Source organism: Cyanistes caeruleus, chromosome 5, assembly GCF_971803275.1.
Source record: "Cyanistes caeruleus chromosome 5, bCyaCae1.hap1.1, whole genome shotgun sequence".
Taxonomy (NCBI): Eukaryota; Metazoa; Chordata; class Aves; order Passeriformes; family Paridae; genus Cyanistes; species Cyanistes caeruleus.
In genome coordinates, this window is record NC_141705.1 from 58,845,604 (window position 1) to 58,852,721 (window position 7,118).

Sequence of the window (7,118 nt, forward strand, 5' to 3'; positions counted from 1 at the left end):
GGACATAATTTGCTGAGAAAAAGCCCTGAGCTTTCATGCCCAACTCATCTTGCCAATTTATATGTGCATCATTAGATTTCTACAGTTGACACATAGATGTCCACAGTAAAGCCTACAGGTAACACCTGCTTGAACCATCCTACTAAAATCCAACAGTCCAGGAGAAAACAGCCTCAGGCTGTCAGCTGCTAATCATTGACATTAGATTAGTACCTTCACTTTCTGTGTAGGAAAGGTAAAGGTAAAGGTAGAGGGCAGGACATGAGCCCTGAGTGTCAACAAGATGACATGGGGCCCCATCACACTGAGTTTGTGTAAGTTTTGCTTCTGACTGGTTTTCCTCCCGAGCCCTAGAAAATCAGGACAACCTGAGATCTATAGAACTGAAGGCACACAGGTGATGGCCCACACTGAGACAGGTGAAAAAAGAGAGTTAAATTAAGTATTTCTTCCTCACAGTCCAGAACGTGACTTGAAAGGATAGAGACGTGTTAAAGGAACTTTACAAGATATTAAAGGCAAGTAATTAGTCTTGCTTTTTTCTTTATTTGGCTATTTATACAATTGTGTTTACTTAAAAGTGCATCCTTCTGGGAAGATGATGAGTTAATATTGGCTGTAATTAAACTGTGCTCCTCTGCCTGATGCAACACCGCTGAAGTCAATAAGAAACTTTAAAGCCTCATTTCTGAATCTATTTGAGAGCTGCTTCCTCCATCCCAAACCACTTACTTACTCATCTACTCCTTCTCCATCCATTCTTTAACTGAAGTTTAATAGGAGGAACCCATGTAATTAGCTCCTTTCTTTTGAATTACATGTCTTTTTAAAAAGACATTTATTTTATGCTCTGGATGTAAAATAAACTCTATAGCAAGGCTATGTCACAGTTTATTCAGAATAAAGGTAATGAGTTTTCACATTCAAGTTTTACTGTTTGCAGTAAAATCTGCTCACAAAGCACTTAAGCACAAATACAGGCATACTTTTTATTTATTTTAAAAATGTGGTCAGTATGAAGATAGAAATATCAACAGCAGCACTCTTCTAGTCTAGCTTTCTCCATGAAATATGGAACAGCTAAAGTATTCAAGCAATCCCTCAAATTTATGCGCTGAAAGCTATTCAAATATAAAATAAGCACTAACAAATGGGCAACCTTGTCAGTTGCAATGCTAATAAATCAAATTCACCAAGGTAAGTTAGCTACATTTTGAGTGCAAGTGGATATATCATAAGGGCCTGATAATGATACAACTACCAGGAAAATAAATGTGCGTTCCCTGACCTTGACAATAATTCACTAACAGCTTGCTGCACGATTTTCCTAACATTGAGCCACTCTTCACAGGCCAAGTGTTTATATTTCTGTGGATGGAGAGTTTCATCTGTGTCATCACTAGTCTATTAGGGATTTTAGTGCCCTGCTAAGATTAATTATAGAAAACAGTAAATTTCAGGATAATATGAAACCTCCCAGGAGAATTTGGGGGATAGGAATCAGAGAAGCACTAGGGGGTTTTGTTGTGTTGGTTCTTTTTTTTCTTTCAGAGTACTGATCTGATGCCCTTCACAGCATTTCACATGGCTCTAAAACATCTAAAGCTGGATTTCTTTTACCGATTTTTACTCTCTAAAACAGGTAATGACAGGCATTGCTGCTGGGCTAACAAGGGAGAAGTGCCTGACCAGTGTTGGACCCTTCAGAAATCTTACCAACTTGTAAGAACAGCAACTTCAATAAGGGAAGACCAAAAGAATGTATTTTATTTTAGGTCAGTGAAATAATGGGTTATGCACTTTTTTATTACTTTATATGGTAAATTACTGACAGGACAGCGATCTATTTAAGCCAGAGGACAGCCAAGAAAGAACTTCAGGCTCAAAACTAAGAAACAGAAGAATATAGATCTTGACAAGAAAGCTAAGCATTTAGAAGATGGAGTTTGAAAACTTCATGGAAAGAATTACATGACTCGATTCCAGAAGAGGTAAGAAACTGAACCTGGAGATCTTCACATCTCCCTCTCTTGCTTCCCTCCACCCACAAAGCTCCACTGTCCACAAAAAAAAAAATAAAGAAAGAAGGGATAATAAGGGATAAAATAAATAAATCAAGGGATAGTGGGCTTAAATATCAAGACTGTTATCCATATGTACCTCCTCTAATGATGTCTGTTATTAAAAAATAACGTGTAATCAATTGTAACTTATATTGATTACAGTTGCCTTAAAAAAGCTAGAAAAACTTTGAGAAATGTATTCATTTCCATTGCTCTTGGAAGAAGACATGCACAGAAAAAATACCTTTATTTTAACTTAAAAAAATTACTTCCTATAGAAATAAACTTTAAGGCCAGTGTCTCTGTCCTAACTGGAACTATAACAATATGTGCAACCAGCTTTGGGGATACAGAACGCAACTACATAGAGGGCTTGACTCTACTACATTTTTTTTTTCCATTGTCTAGAAATCTAAAGCAATGGGAGAGAGAGGGAAGAAGTGAACTTATCTAATTATAAGATTTTTTTTAAAAAAAACTGAGTCAAGGAGCATTGCTTTTCAAGGGAAGGTTAGATTTTTTACTTTCCAGCAAACACATTTTTCTCTTGCAAAGTGCAATGTGTGTGGGAGTCTGCTCACGTAGAAAGTGGTTCCCTGATCAAAACAGATGGCATGCTGGCAGGGTAAGTTTTAAATGGCAGAGTGTTGATGTTGAAAGATTTCAACAGCAGCTTCCATGACAGGGACAGAGACATAAATGACAAATACAAAATACAAAGACATTTCAATAACTTACCATCATATCACTTTGTAAGTTAATAGCACTCTCTCTCAGTTCTCAAGATGTTAGAGGAAGACTTCCTAGCTGTGGGCATGAAACTGTATTCTAGCTCAATAAATCTCAAAACACTAATGAGGGTTCTATTTTTAGGACAATGAAGCATGAAAACTAAGGCTTTTACTGGCATGGGGAAGGAATAAGCTGGCTGTTGGAAAGGTTTGTAGCAAAACCCTCGGAGAAACAGAGTGGCCAAGTAATTCCTCTCCTGACTTAAGCAAACTTGTCAAGATATTCTGAAAGAAGGTTTTTATTGGACTCTGAGCTTTTGTCACACATACTTTAGTTATCCATCCACTAATCTCTGAGGCACAGTATATCAGTGTGATCAAACTGGGGAATCTGTAAGGGTTTTTTTATCAGTGTGTGAATACCATTTTAATATTTTTCTAATGTTTAAAAACATTTAACTAGAGAAATAATTTTAGATATCCAAATTTGTATAGCTCTAGTCCTTTCTCTTTTCATTTCTCATTCCTTTTATACATATCTGTAAGTCAATATTGCTTTTAGGATATTAAGTCATATTTAGGCAAGTTCTTGATATTTGTTATTCTTCAAACTTTCCTCATCTCCTCCTATTTTCACTGTCATTTTTTTCAAGGCTGAGGGTAGTCCATCTTTTTTCTAACTTTCTTTCCAGTATCCTAATCTTTTTTTTCTCCCATCAATCCAGATTCAGTTCTGCATCAAGCTATCCCTGAAGCTTTTACTACCAATAAGACAAGGCATGCAGTCTTGCATTTTTTGAGGCAGAAACAGAGCAATTGAGCCTTCATTCAACTCCTTGCTGCAGAGGGGGATGCTCAAGATGGAATGACAGCTCTGTGAAGCAACAAATCATCAAAAGGACATCAATGATTTTTTTTCTTTTCTCTGCAATGAGAAAGGTGTGTAGATATCAGCTTGTACAGGAGGTGCTTCCTGGTCAAAAGAGGTGATATGTAGAAAAGGCAAATTTAAAGTATTTTACAAAAAAACTTTTCGTCATAAAATAATCTTGGAAGGAACTTATGCAGAATCTTGACATGAACAGCAGGATTAAGTAACTTCTTTGTATTTGGTCATAGAAATAATGGCAGGGGGGCAGATGGGGAACACATGACATCTGTTAATTTCTACTTAATTTTTGTATCTGGTAATGACTATAGTAAAAAAAAAAATGAACACTGCATATTCTGTACAAGTATCCAAGGCACTGGCTTTATGACTTTGATAGATTATAGATGAAGGGGCTTTTTTCAGTCTATGCTTGCTATGAACTAGATAAACACCAATCACTGAGAAATATGTAGTAAATAATAATAATAGTAATAATAATGCATAGTAAATAAAGAACATAATGGTCCCAATTTAAAATTGCTCTGAAAAAATTTGTAGACCACATATAAAAATTAAATTACTAATGAAAGCTGCATCCCTCTTCATATGATAAAATATACTGACTTTTCAGGGAGCTACATCCCAGAAAGTGAGTTGTACCTCACCAGAGTAACAGCAACTCACAAAGAAACTTGAATTATTTTGTTAATAAGATACTAATTAATTGACCCTAAGAAAGAAAGGCTAAGGCAGAGGAAAGTAATAAAACTTTCAGTAAGCTTCTTTTCACTTTCAGTTCCAAAATAATTTGCTTAGTGCTAACAAAAATAGAGCTACAAGCAACCTCCGTGTTTCTCTCCAGAGCAACTGTGAGCAGTTCTTAAATTCAGATGTACAATCACATAAATATAAGGTTTTACCTTTATATATTTGTGTACAATAAGGTTGACTAGACTTGAAATATCCTTGCCAAGTGCCTGCCCAGGTAGGAGTTAGAACTGCTAACAACTATTTTAGACAAATTTGGCTGGAATGAATCAGCTAAGTGCAATTAGACTTCACAGTTTTCATGCCTAACCAGGAATTCCTACACCAGTTTTTAACAGACAGGTTTGAATATTTAGGTCTGTGTTTCCACTTCTGCACGTAATTCCACTATTTTCCTCTGCCTTCAAATAACAAGCCACCCTTTCTACAAGAATGACTTGAACCCACAAAAATGGCACCCACATGCTCAATGGTCAAAATCAGTATTGTTTCTTCCCCATATGCTAAGTTTAAAAAGAAGACTTTGCAGACAATCTTGTAGAATGGAATTAAATGTGAATCTTTACGGTTTTATTCATTTATATGCCATGTTTTATGCCAAATAGAAGCTTTTTTTTATTTAAGCAAAAGGGGAATTAGTGATTGTGTTTTGGTTTACTGCTGTGAAGTGTCCTAAGGAAAAGCAAAGCACTTTCTGACTAGATAGTTTTAAAGGCATGAAGAAGGAAATCAGAGGCAAAATAAAGTGTGTTTACCACAAGTCACTGCAATTTATAGTTACAGCATTACAGTTTGGCAGGATATCAGTATGCCATGAATACTGCTTGTAAACATGACTGTGTCAATTAATGTTCCACTATTCTTTTCAGGATTGTGTTCACTGTCTACAGACCTTCCTCTGCTAGGAAAAACTTAGTGATTCACACCATTAAGCTCTCTAGTTTGTCCTATCTACTGCAAAGCAGCTAACAGCTGAGAGAAGTGAGACTGACAGTATTGAGTCTGTCTATCTCAAGTACTCAGAATTGTGAGTCACAGTCCAATGTCCTGAGCTTTAGAGAACAATCTGAGGGATCCTATTACTTGCCTTCTGGTCTTTGAGACTTAAATAGTTTCAGGCTTCTCTCTGCAAAACCAGAGAAGCTTGAAGAGTAAATAAATAAAATACAAATATAAGTTGTGAATATATTAATTTTGCTTTAATAACAACAAAATATCTATAGGCTGTAAGATGTTGAGGTCTGGCTATTATGCCAAACTGTTCAACTTCAGGTAGCAGCACCTTTTCTAAAAGAAGAACACTGCAGCACCCTGTGCATTGCATCCTTCACACTTCTCTGTGGAAGAATGAGCTGCTAGTAAAACAAAAGCAGCTGGCAGCTAAAACTACCACTGTGGGACAACCAGAGAAAAGGAAGAAAGGTAAAAAAGGGCTTCAACACCCCACTCTGCCTCCAAAAAGACAAAACTTGTTTCTAACATTTGCATCTGGATTTGGCAAAGTCTCATAGAATAACCATACAATAGCTCTGGGAGACCCCTAAGTCCAGGGTATTAACTGAATGCTAGCCAGCTCACTGGTACTGAGGATTAGTGTTAGGAAAAGCTTACCAGCTCTTGGTAACATAATGGTTATTTCTGCTATTGTACAATAGATTAGTGGCTATTTCATTTGGTTGGCAAAATTTTTTTTCTTCATATGGCCCCAAGATCAGAACTCCTACCTGTTGAGATGGAAGGGCACTTTAAGGTACTTCACTCCAACCACAGCTGCCCAAATTGAACAAAGTTGCAACCACTGAGCCTCTGACCCACAATCATCAGAAACCCCTCAGCAAAGTGAGTCCCTGAACTGGTCACAGTGGCATAAACTCTGTTGTACTGTTACCCAAACACCCCATCCCTTCACCCCCAAAATTTTACCTGACAAAACCCTACAGATTTTGAAAGAAAACAAGGGAAAAATGGGACAGGGAATGGGAGATACACAGAATTAGACACCTGGCTAGCAGAGCTATCATCACCAAGCAGATGTGTAGTCAAGCTATTCAGCAATGAACCGGGTGACAGCACCTGCTGACAATTTCATCATTAGCCATTCTCCTGGCAGTTTAATATGATGACATCCTGATAATGAACAAATTATCCAGGAAAAAAAGAGAAAATAAATAATATTAGTTAAAGTGAGGTGGGGGGGAAATGAGGCAGGACTACACAAAGGGAACCCCAATTAGCATCTAGAGCAGAGTAACACAGAGAGCCTGTTGGCCTGGCACCTGGAAATGGAGTACATGAATACAGGAATGCTTGCAAATCAGCACGTGGAAACAATGAAACACACTTAGAAACATGCTCCTTTATAGCATTTCCACGTCTAAAACAAACTGATACATTCCTTGAGTGTTACAAAGCTAGTTCTAGACTGAGATCCTAGCACCCTACAGGCTGTTTTGATCCCTAGCTTAACAGCATCATATAGGAGACAACCACCAGAGAAAATGCACCTATTCCTCTTTAAAAAAGACAGCTAACATGTTCCAGTGGGCTAAAAAGAATTTCCAAGCAAACAAAATTTCATGCTTCATGTTGAATTGAATGAAATAAATGTGATAGTAGCTGTTTAGCCAACATGAAGAAAGCTATGATTCACTGTTTCAAAGTAAAAATGTGTTAAGAGATAAGGAT

The 7,118-nt window shown here is 37.0% G+C and overlaps 1 long non-coding RNA gene across 1 annotated transcript; it reads left to right on the forward strand.

Moving 5' to 3' along the window:
* Positions 1-263: 263 nt before the first annotated feature.
* LOC111928957 (uncharacterized) lies at positions 264-5,691 on the forward strand. The gene is made up of 6 exons (XR_002864397.2): positions 264-314; positions 460-518; positions 1,643-1,722; positions 1,835-1,991; positions 2,937-3,002; positions 3,520-5,691. It is a non-coding gene; the product is annotated as an uncharacterized LOC111928957 (long non-coding RNA).
* Positions 5,692-7,118: the final 1,427 nt, after the last annotated feature.